The sequence below is a fragment of the Balaenoptera physalus genome (genome assembly GCF_965194825.1).
Source record: "Balaenoptera physalus genome assembly, chromosome: 1".
Taxonomy (NCBI): Eukaryota; Metazoa; Chordata; class Mammalia; order Artiodactyla; family Balaenopteridae; genus Balaenoptera; species Balaenoptera physalus.
In genome coordinates, this window is record NC_138882.1 from 21,487,646 (window position 1) to 21,505,018 (window position 17,373).

At 37.3% G+C, this 17,373-nt stretch overlaps 1 long non-coding RNA gene across 1 annotated transcript in view; it reads right to left on the bottom strand.

Annotated features, from left to right (window-relative positions):
- Window positions 1–7,462: 7,462 nt before the first annotated feature.
- The window catches only part of LOC309644729, a 332,108-nt gene continuing 322,197 nt past the window's right edge, over window positions 7,463–17,373 (bottom strand). The window contains exon 2 of the long non-coding RNA XR_014254579.1: window positions 7,463–9,400. This is a non-coding gene — a long non-coding RNA (uncharacterized lncRNA). The remainder of the gene's footprint in view (window positions 9,401–17,373) is intronic.

Sequence of the window (17,373 nt, forward strand, 5' to 3'; positions counted from 1 at the left end):
GAGACTCACTGTAATTCTCTTTATTTTCTGATTTTAGCCATGTGTTATTTTCTCATCTGGAGCCTACTTCCAGAAGTCAATTGTAAAACTAGAAGCTGAATACATAACTGCCTGGCTTCACTCATCAGTGGTCCAGCAGTACTTTATGCGTGTTACTGCAACTTTTTTTCTGGGGTACTCTCTGTTTTCTCACAAACTTTGTCTTGTTCTTTGATTTTAATATAGAATATTCCAAATTCTATTTGCTTCTTTCATTCTCATGTACAACACTTGTTTATAGTTACCCCTGCCTGGTCTTTCAAAGGCACTTGTTTTTTAAGACAAGATGCTTTGAAAAGAAGATGCTTTGTTCTTTGGTAGGAAACTTACAAGGCAAAAGTTTCCACTTGTCATAATAATCTTATTTAATTGGATTTTATTAGAAAGTGGAGGAAAAGATATTTGGGGCTACAAATTCCAGGGCAAGACCACCTTCACAGCACTTGACAAAACCAAGACTACACTTTAGGAAATGTGATCAGACGACCTACGATATACTCCACTGGGCTGAATGAAGTCAGCCGCATCATTAATATAATGCATAATGCATGTATTACAAACAAGAGTCTGGCTTTCTCTGAAAGCACATGAAATCACAACAAAGTTCTCAGGAAACTTTGGAAGCCTAAGGAGAAACCTAAGAAACAAGAACCTTTTAGACTGACATAAAAAGTCAGTTCATTCCTTTAAATCTTGCCAGTCTTAGAGATCGCAGCCTGAATAGGAAAGAGAGTAAACCCTACAGCAAATGAGAGTCAAGCTTTAGGAAAGAATAACCCTTCTGCCTAAAGCCCTCAACTCCAGTTTGGCAGGATGAGCGTATCCCTTCAATAGCCTCTCATGCCCAAATGATATTTCCAGCTCTGACAGTCCATGAATGATTGTCCATCATCTGGTCACCGGGTTCAAATCCCAACCTGACCACTTATTAGCTGAGTGACACTGAGCAAGTTAATTAGGTACATTAATTACATTGGGCTTCAGTTTCCTCACCTGTAAAATGCACGTGATAATAGCATCTATTTCATAATGTTGTTGTTAGGATTAAAGGAGCTCATATATAGTGAATACTTAAATCACTGCCTGGCACCTTATAAGCACAGGACTCTAATTATGTATTATCATTAATATTATTGTAGCCACTCGAGGTCACAGCTTTCTTTTCACAAAAAAGAAATGCTTGTTTCCAAAGTCGGTAAAGGGCTGTATGACCCAATCACTCTCTACTATGGTTGAGTCATTGGAAGAAAAAATATTTGATTTGAATGTTCAAGAAGTTAAAACAAAAAGGATCCAACCCAAGTTAGAGTGAGAGGGCAGGAATTGTAGCTGGTTCATAATATGGCTCACTCGTTTATTGAGAGCTAAAAATGGCAGCATTTTTAAAGATTTGACATAACTCTTCAAGTCCAAAATGTTCTGTGAATTTTTTTCCTCAACTCAGGACTGCCAAGCGTAAAATTTCCTAAAAGCTTCTTTTTAGTTTTATTTTGTCTACGTGACCCCACCCCAGTGCCTGAGAGTAAGTCAGAATCCAATCACTGTGCCCCTCTCGATGCAACACATTAACTCATCCAATTGACAGGTTAAGAACCCATCAAGCCCTGCAGATGTTTTCTTAAGTCCCAAGATCCGTGTATTTGGCAGCATTTTGATACTAGGTGTTGAAAACCCAAACAACACTACCTCTGAGCATATACCAAATGGAGCTCAAGTTTCCAAGAGGTTGTGAGAAATGGTAAATGCATTTACCAAGGTTTTGCCAGGATGTCTTCCATATGAAGTGCAAAATATTTTGATTATCATTTAATTAGTCATAGGGTTTATTTAAACACATATTTGGGTGCAGCTTACTATTTCAGCTAGGTGAATTACCTTAGGCTTAGAACATAAATCTCTGAAACTGAACATAGCAGATAATATGAATTTTCTTTTTTAGACTGACAAGTCTCACCCTTCATGATTTTTTTCTTAAAGAAAGCCTTTCCTTGGTTTTGCTTCAAAGTTTTATAATCTGTTGACATAGTGTTAACTTCAGCTCAAACTTCACTACGTGGATTGGAATTTGCAAAAACCGTTTGCAGATGGGAACCGCAACACTAAGGATTGTAACATTCCTGTGACCCATTGACCACCTTTCTCCAATGGGACTTTTAGTGAAATTTTTTAGTAGGCATATTGGGGCAGTGGGGAGTATGCTCTAAAGGGCATTTTGTCATATCTTCATTCCCATTAATTTTGCCAGAAATTTTACATTACTTAGAATCTAACCAAGGAAAAAAAATTTATGGACCCAGAGATCTAACAACCAGATGCATTGCTATCTTGCTGGGTATTTTTATGTTGGGGAGTGTGTATGGGTTTTGACACAAGAATAGATGTTATTCCATCTTGTGGATGTCAGGAAACAAATATGAGGCTATAATAGGCATCATGAAGGAGTCAGAATACCCTTACCTTTAAGGTATTTATAGCCTAGTAAGAAATACAGTAAATAGCACATGCAAATGTGCATGTGTATATACATAAACATATTGGAAAGTATCAAAGGTTAAAACTTGAGAACATGAACTGTATTGATGGGTATTAAAATAGATAGCTAATGTCTATGAAAGGAGGAAAAGATCAGAGAGAAGGAAAAGGAAGTAGCATTTATTCAGCAACTATGCAGTGCAGTAACTATGATTTCACACACAGTATCTCCCATAATCCTCACACCAACCTTTCATGGTCAGCAGTATTTTAGAGATGAGGAAAATTTTGAACTTAAACCAAGGTCAGTAGACTCCCAAATCCCACCTTTTACTCAATACGACCCATTAACGAATCAAGATACATGACATTCATTTTCTTTCTTTTGAATGCTGCCCTCTATATTATGGATATTTTCAAGTACATGGTGTGTGCACATATGCACACATGATACACACTTTATTTACTATATTATAAAGCTTCTTGAAGGCAAGGGTATTCTCACTCCTTCATGGTGCCTATTATAGCTCAGCACTGACTGGCAGAGGCAATCTGCAGGTGACGTAAAGGAAAGTAAAATTTTAATCAATCAACCAGTTGAAACTAACTTTTATCGCTACTGAAGTGGTTAAAATTAACTGTCCACTTTAACCACCGTAGGGAAAGCCTGACTAACTGAATAATGAACAAAATTGTAAAAGCAGGGTGGAGCAGAAGTGCCTCCACCTCAGCACTGCCCTAACCACATGACAGTCACGAGTCACTGCCTCTGAATCTCTCAGACTCCCCAAAATTCACAGACTACAGTTTTAGAAACAACTAGATTAGAATGCTTCAGATCATAACCTCTGTTTTTCAGAGCAACACTCCCATTGTTTGGTCTCAATATGAGAGAATGCTTTTTAAAAATTTAACGGTAGTACAAAACTTGGTTCCAATCTCTTCTTCAATCACCTAATAAACCAATATATGGCAGAGTTAAGATCTATGGTAGAAGGTTATTCCCAAGGCAATTCCCTAAGAATCTGGAGAACAGGCTGCAGGGGAAATTTTCAAGTCACTCAATATCAGTAGGAATATAAAAACTGAACAGATGTTTTCTTATCAAAGTATTAATCTAAAACATTCCTTTTCAAGTGTAATGAAGCAGAATTGAGGAAGTTAGTTCTGTGATCCATATAATTATTCTGCTTTGGGGTTTACAACTGCTTAGACATCAGAACGGGAGAAGAGAAGGAAATGGGAAATGAGGATGAGCTAGAATCCCAGTCAGCAGGAAGTTTGAAAGCTGTCCACTTTACTCACATTCTAAGAAAACTGTTAAGAACTCAGATTCACAGAAATGGGAAGTAGACGCCTCCTTTGGCATATGGCTCTGATAGTCTTGAATAATTTCTAAAAGTTTAACCACTAAAGATTTAACATAAGTGAAAACAATTAGGATGCCTTTCTGTTCCCCAAATAATTAATATATTTGTTTTCATAGTAAAGTCCACAACCCTATCCTTTAGAAATTTAAAACAGTTCGTCATGAGATCAGGCACTGAGCTCTATATCATAACACAAAATGTTATAGAACACAAATAGTAACAACCCAATAGAAAAATAAATGGGCTAAGGTTATGATTAGGCAATACACAGATGAGAACTAAAGACAGCTCATAAATGGGCTCCAAATCATTAGTAATAAAAGAAATAAAATTAAAACAAAATGATATTATTCTAGGCCAAACAGGCTGCCAAAAACTTTAAAAGGTGAATAGTTCCAGGATTTTGGCAGGATGTGGGTCTTAAGACCCAGGCATCAGGAAGGATAAAATTACCTTCATCAAAGATGGAGAAGGATACTAGAGCAGATTTGTGAGAGAAAATCTAGAGTCTTGGTTTTGACATGTTAATTTTGATGTCTATTTGATATCCAAGTGGAAGTGTCAAGTAGGTGATTGGTTATACAGATCTGAAGTTTGGATGAGGCATTTAGGCAGGAGATATAAATTTGACTATTATGAATATATAGATGACATCTAAATTGGTGGACTTGGTGAGATTAACAAAGCAGTAAGAGATTGCCAAGTGTAGATAGTAAAACGAATAAGGTCAAGGACTGAGCCATAGTGTAACTCAATGTTAATATGAGTGATCAAAGGAGAACCCAGCAAAGGAGACTGGGGAGGTCTCAATGTTCTCTGGGGAGAACAGAGGTGTGTGATGTTCCTGGAGAGAAGGGGGTGTGACTGGCCATGCCAAATGTCACTGAAGTTCAAGCAATGGGAAAGCTAAGAATTGGTCATTGGAAATAGCAACATAGAGGTTGATATCAAAAATGCAGTGGAGGGGAACTAGGTAGGTAGGGAGTGGAGGTTCATGGAAGACATTTCACTGGATAATGTTTGGTACTTTTTGGATGTTTATCCATGTGAATGAGTTATCTGTTCAGATTAAAAACAAACAAGCAAAGAAACAAATTTTCTTAGTCTATTGAAGCTGCTATGACAAAATATCACAGAGTGAGTGCAGAAATTTGTTGCTCGTGCTTCTGGAGGCTGGAAATTCAAGGTTAAGGTGTCAGCATGATGGGGTGAGGACTCGCTTCCAGATCACAGACTTCTCATCACATCTTCACATGGAGGAAGGATCTAGGGACCTCTCTCGAGCCTCTTTGATAAAGTGTTAAAATCCCATTTATGAGGGCTCTGCCCCCATAACCTAAGCATCTCCCAGAGGCCTCACCTCCTAATACCATCATCTTCGGGGGTTAGAATTTCAATATATGAATTTTAGGGGGACACAAACATTCAGACCATAGCATAAATAGAACTTGATTTTTTTAAAATCAAAGGATAGAGTTAAAAGCAGATTAGGTATAACTAAAGAAAGAATCAGTGAAACATAAGATATAGACCCCAAAATGCCACATTACATAGAAAGATAGGAAATATGAAAGAGAGGTTACAAGATACGAACACTAAATTAAAGGTTTATCATGCATATATCAGTTTCCCAAAAAGATAGAATAAAAACAATAAGGAAAAGCATTATTTTAAAATACCATGGTTTTGAATGTATTATAGCTGATAGGTAATATGAATCTACAGATCCAGGAAGCCCAGGATATTCCAAGTAGGAAAAAAAAATTCATTCTAGACATATGGTAATAAAGTTGAAAAACAACAAATACAAAGAGAAAGTTGATAAAGCAGCCAGCAAGAAAGGATGGATCACCTAACAAGAAATGACAATAAAAATGACAGTAGACTTTTCCAGATCAATAATAGAATCCAGAAGACAGTGGAATAACATCTTCAAGGTGTCAAGATAAAATAATTGTCCATATAAATTTTTTTAACTAGCAAAATTATGTTCATGAACAAGAGTGAAATGAAGTCATTTATAAATAAACAGTAACTGAGAGTTTACCATCAAAAATCTTGTCATAAAGGAACTTATAATGGAGTACTTTAGACAAAGGAAAATAATTCCAGAAGGACAGTCAATATAAGAAAAAGGTATCAAAGAAGAAATGCAAGTGAGGTTCTGAAGTTTTCCCTAGCCTAGCTGTGAGGTCATCAAACTCATCTTCCAAACATGTGGTCCTCAGTTTAAAATCAGAGAGTAAAGCAGGTTCTTATTCTTGACCACAGGTGACTTCAAAGTAGTTGACAGTTCAGCTCCTGAGTCTCAGTGGCAAAACAAGTTGCTGTGTTTATCTGTTAATAAAATGTTGGTTGATCAAGCCATTTGGGGACAAGCTCTTAACAAGTCATTCCAGACTTTTCCTGCTGCTACTTTTTGCTATCTTCCTATTAGAGTAACTCATTTGTTCTCAACTGGGTCAAAACATTTCCCTACTCTCTGACCAATCCAGGACTTTATTTGAGGAGTCACTGTTGTGGTCACTGAAGCTGGGACTGGATTTTACCCTCACTAAGTCTGCTTTCCTTGAAAACAAAGTCATAAGAACCCTTTTCTTGCAGAATTTCCCAGCTCTATACACCTTTGCTGCTGGGACAAAAACAACTCTACTTCTTCCCCTCTTTGTTCGATCACTCCCAAGGAAAATTCTCTAATCACGTTCATGCCAAATTCTGGCTTGTGTCTGAGGTAAAATAGTTTATTTTTACAAGTTTCTTTTTTGTTCAATTGGTGTGGTGTTTGGAAAGAAAGATTCTATGGTTTAGTTTAAAGCCATTAACTTCACACAATAAGTGGATAGATAAAGCAATAGCTTAGACGTACTTGAAGAGACAAATTGTACACTGAAAATCCACAAAATGGACACATAAATAAATGAGTAAATGACAGGTTAATAAGCATAGAGGATGGAATAAGGAGACGCAATACACTCTCCAGAAGGAGAGAATGTCAGCTATAGACAAGAGAAATTCATTTAAAAAAAAAAAAAGCTGAGAATTTTCTGACATCAAAGCAAAAAAAAGATGTCATTGACGAAGCATACCAGCTGAGCTGGCCTCCATACACACTTACTTGTATTCTGGCACCTGTGACACCATATAGTGTCAATTTTCTTGTCTATCTCCCCACTCAGACAAGCCACTTAAGAGCAAGAAATTTTATCATATTCATTTCTACATCACTAGCACCCATGCAGAGTTTTGCAGAGCTTAATAAACATGTGCTGTTTTACAGAGGATAGAAAATAAAAGGAGTTTATTAAGAAAGTACTTACTATACATTTGTTGAATGATGGGGACATGCACTGTGACCATTTTTCTTTTCTTTTTTTTTTTTTCATCGCAGCATTATTTGTAATCACAAAAAATATTGAAAAAACCTTAAAAAAACATCATGGGGGCCAGGTTAAATGCATAATGGTATTTTCACACAACACAATGTCATGCAGACTTTACAAAGAAATGATATTAAGGGTCTCAAAAAATTTTGAAAAGCCAGAGGCAGGACTTCTTCAATCATTGTAAAAGCCAAGGTAGTCTTTTTTCTTTTTTTTTTTTTTTTATTCAAACAGAAAGTCACAAAAATTATAATCATCCTCATCGGTTCACTCAGTCCCATGTAATTAATTTTTTTTTCATCTTGATCTTTTGTTAGCACTTTTATGAATTCATCAGTTTTCCGTTAGAGTTCTGAAAATGCTTATTCATTCAGTTCAGCAGTAGAGTCAGTTACCAGAAACCTGTACTTGTCAGAGTCTTTTCCATGAATTACTTGAAGATGAAACCCTTTTATAGGAACATTTTTGCAAAAGCATCGGAGTACACCCAGAACTGTCTGTAAATGACACAAGACTTAAAAATGACCATGGTTAAAGATTTGATGAAAGTTCATAATAACGCAGTTGATGAGAAAATTTAGTTATTTCTGAGATATATATTTTAAAGTAATAACTAGAATTATGACTTATAACATTATACCAGAACATATAAGATTTTTAGGAATTTCATGTAATGTCTGAAACATTTATATTAACATATTTCCATACAAATAACCCAAAGAAAGTATAGTATTAGTTTTTTTTTGAATTTTTGAATTTTATTTTATTTATTTTTTTATAAAGCAGGTTCTTATTAGTCATCAATTGTATACACATCAGTGTATACATGTCAATCCCAATCGCCCAATTCAGCACAACACCATCCCCACCCCTCTGCAACTTTCCCCCCTTGTGTCCATACGTTTGTACTCTACATCTGTGTCTCAACTTCTGCCCTGCAAACTGGTTCATCTGTACCATTTTTCTAAGTTCCACATACATGCGTTTATATACGATATTTCTTTTTCTCTTTCTGACTTACTTCACTCTGTATGACAGTCTCTAGATCCACCCATGTCTCAACAAATGACTCAATTTTGTTCCTTTTTATGGCTGAGTAATATTCCATTGTATATACGTACCACTTCTTCTTTATGCATTCGTCTGTCGATGGGCATTTAGGTTGCTTCCATGACCTGGCTATTGTAAATAGTGCTGCAATGAACATTGGAGTGCATGTGTCTTTTTGAATTATGGTTTTCTCTGGGTATATGCCCAGTAGCGGGATTGCTGGCTCATATGGTAATTCTATTTTTAGCTTTTTAAGGAACCTCCATACTGTTCTCCATAGTGGCTGTATCAATTTACATTCCTACTAACAGTACAAGAGGGTTCCCTTTCCTCCACACCCTCTCCAGCATTTGTTGTTTGCAGATTTTCTGATGATGCCCATTCTAACTGGTGTGAGGTGATACCTCATGGTAGTTTTGATTTGCATTTCTATAATAATCAGTGATATTGAGCAGCTTTTCATGTGCTTCTTGGCCATCTGTATGTCTTCTTTGGAGAAAGTTCTATTTAGGTCTTCTGCCCATTTTTGAATTGGGTTGTTTGTTTCTTTAATATTGAGCTGAATGAGCTGTTTATATATGTTGGAGATTAATCCTTTGTCCATTGATTCATTTGCAAATATTTTCTCCCATTCTGAGGGTTGTCTTTTCGTCTTGTTTATGGTTTCCTTTGCTGTGCAAAAGCTTTGAAGTTTCATTAGGTCCCATTTGTTTATTTTTGTTTTTATTTCCATTACTCTAGGAGGTGGATCAAAAAAGATCTTGTTGTGATTTATGTCAAAGACTGTTCTTCCTATGTTTTCCTCTAAAAGTTTTACAGTGTCCGGTCTTACATTTAGGTCTTGAATCCATTTTGAGTTTATTTTTGTGTATGGTGGTAGGGAATGTTCTAATTTCATTCTTTTACATGTAGCTGTCCAGTTTTCCCAGCACCACTTACTGAAGAGACTGTCTTTTCCCCATTGTAGATCCTTGCCTCCTTTGTCATAGAGTAGTTGACCATAGGTGCGTGGGTTTATCTCTGAGCTTTCTATCTTGTTCCATTGATCTATGTTTCTGTTTTTGAGCCAGTACCATATTATCTGGATTACTGTAACTTTGTAGTATAGTCTGAAGTCAGGGAGTCTGATTCCTCCAGCTCCATTTTTTTCACTCAAGACTGCTTTGGCTATTTGGGGTTTTTTTGTCTCCATACAAATTTTAAAATTTTTTGTTCTAGTTCCATAAAAAATGCCATTGGTAATTTGATAGGTGTTGCATTGAGTCTGTAGATTGCTTTGGGTCATATAGTCATTTTCACAATATTGATTCTTCCAATCCAAGAACATGGTATATCTCTCCATCTGTTGGTATCATCTTTAATTTCTTTCATCAGTGTCTTATAGTTGACCTGCATACAGGTCATTTGTCTCCTTAGGTAGATTTATTCCTAGGTATTTTATTCTTTTTGTAGCTATGGTAAATGGGAGTGTTTCCTTAATTTCTCTTTCAGATTTTTCATCATTACTGTATAGGAATGCAAGAGCTTTCTGTGCATTAATTTTGTATCCTGCAACTTTACCAAATTCATTGATTAGCTCTAGTAGTTTTCTGGGGGCATTTTTAGGATTCTCTATGTATAGTATCATGTCATCTGCAAACAGTGACAGTTTTACTTCTTTTCCAATTTGGATTCCTTTTATCTCTTTTTCTTCTCTGATTGCTGTGGCTAGGACTTCCAGAACTATGTTGAATAATAGTGGTGAGAGTGGACATCCTTGTCTTGCTCCTGATCTTAGAGGAAATGCTTTCAGTTTTTCACCATCGAGAATGATGTTTGCTGTGCGTTTGTTGTATATGGCCTTTATTATGTTGAGGTAGGTTCCCTCTATGCCCACTTTCTGGAGAGTTTTTATCATAAATGGGTGTTGAATTTTGTCAAAAGCTTTTTCTGCATCTATTGAGATGATCATATGGTTTTTATTCTTCAGTTTGTTAATATGGTGTATCACATTGATTGATTTGCATATATTGAAGAATCCTTGCATCTCTGGGATAAATCCCACTTGATCATGGTGTATGATCCCTTTAATGTGTTGTTGGATTCTGTTTGCTAGTATTTTGTTGAGGATTTTTGCATCTATATTCATTAGTGATATTGGTCTGTAATTTTCTTTTATTGTAGTAACTTTGTCTGGTTTTGGTATCAGGTGATGGTGGCCTCATAGAATGAGTTTGGGAATTTTCCTTCCTCTGCAACTTTTTGGAAGAGTTTGAGAAGGTTGGGTGTTAGCTCTTCTCTAAATGTTTTATAGAATTCACCTGTGAAGCCATCTGGTCCTGGACTTTTGTTTGTTGGAAGATTTTTAATCACAATTTCAATTTCATTACTTGTGATTGGTCTGTTCATATTTTCTATTTCTTCCTGGTTCAGTCTTGGAAGGTTATACCTTTCTAAAACTTTGTCCATCTCTTCCAGGTTGTCCATTTTATTGGCATAGAGTTGCTTGTAGTAGTCTCTTAGGATGCTTTGTATTTCTGCGTTGTCTGTTGTAACTTCTCCTTTTCATTTCTAATTTTATTGATTTGAGTCCTCTCCCTCTTTTTCTTGATGAGTCTGGCTAATGATTTATCAATTTTGTTTATCTTCTCAAAGAATCAGCTTTTAGTTTTATTGATCTTTGCTATTGTTTTCTTTGTTTCTATTTCATTTATTTCTGCTCTGATCTTTATGATTTCTTTCCTTCTGCTAACTTTGGGTTTTGTTTGTGCTTCTTTCTCTAGTTCCTTTAGGTGTAAGGTTAAATTGTTTATTTGAGATTTTTCTTGTTTCTTGAGGTAGGCTTGTATAGCTATAAACTTCCCTCTTAGAACTGCTTTTGCTGTGTCCCATAGGTTTTGGATTGTCGTGTTTTCATTGTCATTTGTCTCTAGGTATTTTTTGATTGCCTCTTTGATTTCTCCAGTGATCGCTTGGTTATTTAGTAACGTATTCTTTAACCTCCATGTGTTTGTGTTTTTTTCCCTGTAATTCATTTCTAATCTCATAGCGTTGTGGTGAGAAAAGATGCTTGATATGATTTCAATTTTCTTAAATTTACTGAGGCTTGATTTGTGACCCAAGATGTGATCTATCCTGGAGAATGTTCCTTGCGCACTTGAGAAGAAAGTGTAATCTGCTGTTTGGGGATGGAATGTCCTATAAATATCAATTAAATCTACCTGGTCTATTGTGTTATTTAAAGCTTCTGTTTCCTTATTTATTTTCATTTTGGATGATCTGTCCATTGGTGTAAGTGAGGTGTTAAAGTCCCCCACTATTATTGTGTTACTGTCGATTTCCTCTTTTATAGCTGTTAGCAGTTGCCTTATGTATTGAAGTGCTCCTGTGTTGGGTGTATATTTATAATTGTTATATCTTCTTCTTGGATTGATCCCTTGATCATTATGTAGTGCCCTTCCTTGTCTCTTGTAACATTCTTTATTTTAAAATCTATTTTATCTGATATGAGTATTGCTACTCCAGCTTTCTTTAGATTTCCATTTGCATGGAATATCTTTTTCCATCCCCTCACTTTCAGTCTGTATGTGTCCCTAGGTCTGAAGTGGGTCTCTTGTAGACAGCATATATATGGGTCTTGTTTTTGTATCCATTCAGCAAGCCTGTGTCTTTTGGTTGGAGCATTGAATCCATTCACGTTTAAGGTAATTATCGATATGTATGTTCCTATGACCATTTTCTTAATCGTTTTGGGTTTGTGTTTGTAGGTCCTTTTCTTCTCTTGTGTTTCCCACTTAGAGAAGTTCCTTTAGCATTTGTTGTAAAGCTGGTTTGGTGGTGCTGAATTCTCTTAGCTTTTGATTGTCGGTAAAGCTTTTGATTTCTCCACCGAATCTGAATGAGATTCTTGCCAGTTTGAGTAATCTTGGTTGTAGGTTCTTCCCTTTCAACACTTTAAGTATATCATGCCACTCCCTTCTGGCTTGTAGAGTTTCTGCTGAGAAATCAGCTGTTAACCTTATAGAAGTTCTCTTGTATGTTATTTGTCGTTTTTCCCTTGCTGCTTTCAATAATTTTTCTTTGTCTTCAATTTTTGCCAATTTGATTACTATGTGTCTCGGCGTGTTTCTCCTTGGGTTTATCCTGTATGGGACTCTCTGCACTTCCTGGACTTGGGTGGCTATTTCCTTTCCCATTTTAGGGAAGTTTTCTGCTATAATCTCTTCAAATATTTTCTCTGATCCTTTCTCTCTCTCTTCTCCTTCTGGGACCCCTATAATGCGAATGTTGTTGCATTTAATGTTGTCCCAGAGGTCTCTTAGGCTGTCTTCATTTCTTTTCATTCTTTTTTCTTTAGTCTGTTCCACAGCAGTGAATTCCACCATTCTGTCTTCCAGGTCACTTATCCGTTCTTCTGTCTCAGTTATTCTGCTATTGATTCCCTCTAGTGTAGTTTTCATTTCAGTTATTGTATTGGTCATCTCTGTTTGTTTGTTCTTTAATTCTTCTAGGTCTTTGTTAATCATTTCTTGCATCTTCTCAATCTTTGCCTCCATTCTTATTCCAAGGTCCTGGATCATCTTCACTATCATTATTCTGAATTCTTTTTCTGGAAGATTGCCTATCTCCACTTCATTTAGTTGTTTTTCTGGGGTTTTTTCTTGTTCCTTCATCTGGTAGATAGCCCTCTGCCTTTTCATCTTGTCTATCTTTCTGTAACTGTGGTTTTTGGTCCACAGGCTGCAGGATTGTAGTTTTTCTTGCTTCTGCTGTCTGCCCTCTGGTGGTTGAGGCTATCTAAGAGGCTTGATGGGAGGCTCTGGTGGTGGGTAGAGCTGACTGTTGCTGTGGCGGTCAGAGCTCAGTAAAACTTTAATCCACTTGACTGTTGATGGGTGGGGCTGGGTACCCTCCCTGTTGGTTGTTTAGCCTGAGGCAACCCAACCCTGGAGCCTACCTGGGCTCTTTGATGGGGCTAATGACAGACTCTGAGAGGGATCACGCCAAGGAGTACTTCCTAGAACTTCTGCTGCCAGTGTCCTTGTCCCCACAGTGAGCCACAGCCACCCTCTGCCTCTGCAGGAGACCCTCCAACACTAGCAGGTAGGTGACCATTTTTCTTGCACGTGTTTGCATGACACCAGCCCCTCCCAACCACAGGATACTGTAGCTGGGGTTGGGGTGGGGAAGAGAGCTCCATTCTGAAGGGAAGAGTTTGTCAAAAGGCTACAGCTAAGATAATTTCTACGACCTACCCTCCAGCTTCATTTACTCTTCCCATTTATCCTAACATAGGATTCTGGTTGTGTGTAAAATAGAGCATTGACTTTAACCTGAAGCATATGGAACAAGAGCAAAGGCCAAAATAATGAGCAAGATCCACACGAGACAAAGAGTTGAAAAAAATAACCAAAAATAGCTACAAAGAATTATGAGTCATTGAACCTCAGTGGAATAGAATCGTAGCCTTACCCCCCAACCCCCCCTAAAAAAAAAATCCTGAGAGTGGGAGAGGTCAAATAAAATAGATTTTCTGAAAATATCTAATCTCTCTGCTGTTCCGCCAAATATCTAAGTTGTGATGCAAACTGAGAACACTTGGCACTCACCGATGTTCTCATTTTCACACTCTCTATACAGAGTCTAAGTAATTAATCCTGACAGCTCTACTCCATGGGATGCTAGTTAAGAGCCAGCAGAAGTGTGTGTGTCCACACTATTATTGTGTAACCTTGCATACATCCATTTCTTTCCTCTACAATTTCTCATCATCCACAACTTAAATTCTCATGGCAGATTTTAGGCAGTCTCATCTTCAGCTTGTCCTTCTGTGTTCTTTTCAGGATCATGTCTCCCCTCCGACTTAGCCAGCTCTGGTTTCACTCAGGTCATTCAAATGCATCCCAGGATTCTAGTTTGAAAATGAAGAAAGTGCCATGAACCCAGGGGTTTTCTTTTGTGAGGAGTGCATCCCTTCACGTTTGGGGAATGATGCTACAAGTTCTGCCTTCCAAGATTGTTCCCACAGAATGAGAAGAGAAATAAAACAAAATCAAATACAAAAAAGGTAATTTCACTCTCCAAAGGAGAGAGAAAAGGAAACTCCTTGAAAGAAGAACTGAAATACCTCTCTCCTTCCTCTGTCCCATCATTTTTCCTTCATGGAAAAAACAAGATTCAAAAGAGGTTACCTTATTTGTCAAAGGCTAGACATATGATAAGTCAAGTTTTATACCAGGTCCCACTGACATGAAGAAAGAATAAATATACATTGACATTAAAAAACGATTAGAGTTTCCCTACTTCTAATACGTTCTGGCTCTGAAAGAAATTGAGCCTGGTTTGTGGTCACCTGTGCTGACATCTAAACCTAGTCTTATGGGCCTTGTCACCCGGCTCAGATAATGGGCTGTGATCAGTCTCCCAGCTGTGAATCATGCTATCCAATTCCTGATGAAATACTTGGGTATTCAGCAGCACTTAAAGGTGAGTTCCCTTCAAAAAAAATCTTAAAACACCTTTACAAAACATCTGACAAAGGATGGTCACTTATACCATCCTGATGTGCAAAGATGCGGGAAAAAAGTGTCTTCTGAAAAATAGCAGAAGTCCCATAAAACTACAGCACTGATAATCAAATGGTCGTAAGTATTCCTGCAAATCATCTGAATGATTTGAAGTCAAACAAATGTAAGCTTAATATAATAAAAAGATGAGAGCCAAGATTTTTAATTTAAGTGATAATCTAAGGAACAGAGCAAGAAAGGGGAAAAAATTACATAGTCCATTTTAATTAAACACTCCAGAAAACCTGATTTTACAACCTCATCCTTTCTACAAATATGGCTTCTTATTAATAATTTAACCTTAACAGTTCCCAACTGTGGACTTTAGGGATCACAGTTTAATAATCCATTTACAATGGCTATAAATTCCTCAAATAAGATACCGACCATTCAATATGTAAATTAATGACTCCCTGAAGTCCCGTCTAATCTTTAAAACATTACTATCTTAACATCCCCTCACTTTAATAAGACTGGAACTCTCTGAAAACCTCAGGTGACTCTTCTCCAGGGATAGGGCCTCCTTAAGGTATCAGATTTTCTAAAGCCTGTGTGCTCCATCCATGTTCGTCCCCAGTGGTTCCTGACTTGAGTGAGTTCCCATTCTGGCCTTCCCAGTCCTCCAGTTGGCAAGGTGACCAGGGAGGGGTGGATGTTAAATCTTTGGAAGATGAGTCAGAGGAAAACTGATTAAGAGCCAAGGAAAGCAAGGACTCCCATATAAATTCCTCCAAATGACTGGGCAGTTCAGAGATGTATTTAACTGGCATCCACATCCATGCAAAATCCAATCTAATGGAACAAAAGTACAGAAGTGGCCAGTATGCCAGCTGCAAGGGAGAAAATAGGGAAGGATTTATGCTTCAGGTGGGAAAAAAAATATTCTGGTGAGAGTTAGGTGGAATGGTACGATCCTAGTCCAGAAGACTGAGGTCCAGGGCAATGCACAGTCCTAGTATAAAACTTGAAGAATGGATAAAGAAGATGTGGTACATATACGCAATGGAATATTACTCAGCCACTAAAAAGAATGAAATAATGTCATTTGTAGCAACATGGATAGACCTAGAGATTGTCATACTGAGTGAAGTAAGTCAGCAGAGAAAGAGAAATATCATATGATATTGTTTATATGCAGAATCTAAAAAAAATGATACAAATGAACTTATTTACAGAAACAGACTCACAGACTTAGGGAATGAACTTATGGTTACTGGGGAGAATGATGGGTGAAGGGATAGTTAGGGAGTTTGGGATTGACATGTACACACCGCTATATTTTAAATGGATAACCAACTGGGACCTACTGTATAGCACAGGGAACTCTGCTCAATAGTATGTAACAACCTAAATGGGAAAAGAATATGAAAAAGAATAGATACATGCATATGTATAACTGAATCACTTTGCTGTACACCTGAAACAAACACAACATTGTTAATCAACTATACTCCAACATAAAATAAAAAGTTAAAAAAAAACTTAAAGTAGACGAAGAAACAAGGAGAAGACCAGTGCTGCAGACTGGGACCTCACATTCCAGTTTAGAAGAAGGCTACCCCATCATGAACTGTACAACCCATGGTTCACCCCACCTCAGGCCACCAGAAAGTCATAGCAGCAAGATGATTTCCAAGCCAAATTCTGGTGGATCAGACCTGAATGATATACAAATCTCCTAGGTTAGCCTGGCTAAAGTCCTAAGCAGACTGGAGGCTTCAGGAAAAAGACATCAGTATCTGCACCTTGAGTGGGCTGGAGAAAGCTGGGGTTGAAACACACAGTTCCCTTCCCCTCACTGAACCTGTGAAATAAATAACAAAGATGAGTGTCAGACTTCTCATGCCCTAGGAGCAATCTCAATACTGACTCACAGATGCATCTCCCTCAACCCCCATGTTACGACTCCCTTAGAAATGTACTATTACATCAGTACCTGATGTTTTCAAAGCTTGACGGAATCTATTCTAAACACACATTTAGTCTATTCAGAGACATGAGATTTTTTTTTTTACATTTTAACATCTCTTAAATCAGGATTCATCTAATAATCAATGATGTCTAACAACCACTCTTGACCAGGTGGTCATCATGACAGAGTTGGCATTGCCTGCAGGCATATGAACATGGTTGTCGTTCCTGGGGCTTGTCTGGACAACCACAAACCCTAAGCACTTCAGTCAACACAGCATTTAAAGACCATTAGAAGAAGCAATAAAAAAAAGAAGAAGAAGAAGCAATACAATTTCTGGTTGCCATTTTCTTGTAAGATCAAAAAAGTGCCTGCATCAAAACATACAGAAATGGTGTAAGTGGCCCAGAGGAAAATTCAAGAGACTCCATGAAGAACATATTTAAGGAAAGCTCTTGATAGCACAGAGGACAGCAGTGAATGGAAAAACATGGGCATTGATGACAGACCTAAAAGCAATTCAGAAAAATTAGGCTCTCAATGTAAAGAAGCTTCAGGAACCCATTAACCAATTTATTTTGCTCAAATTTCCCTTTATACTAGAT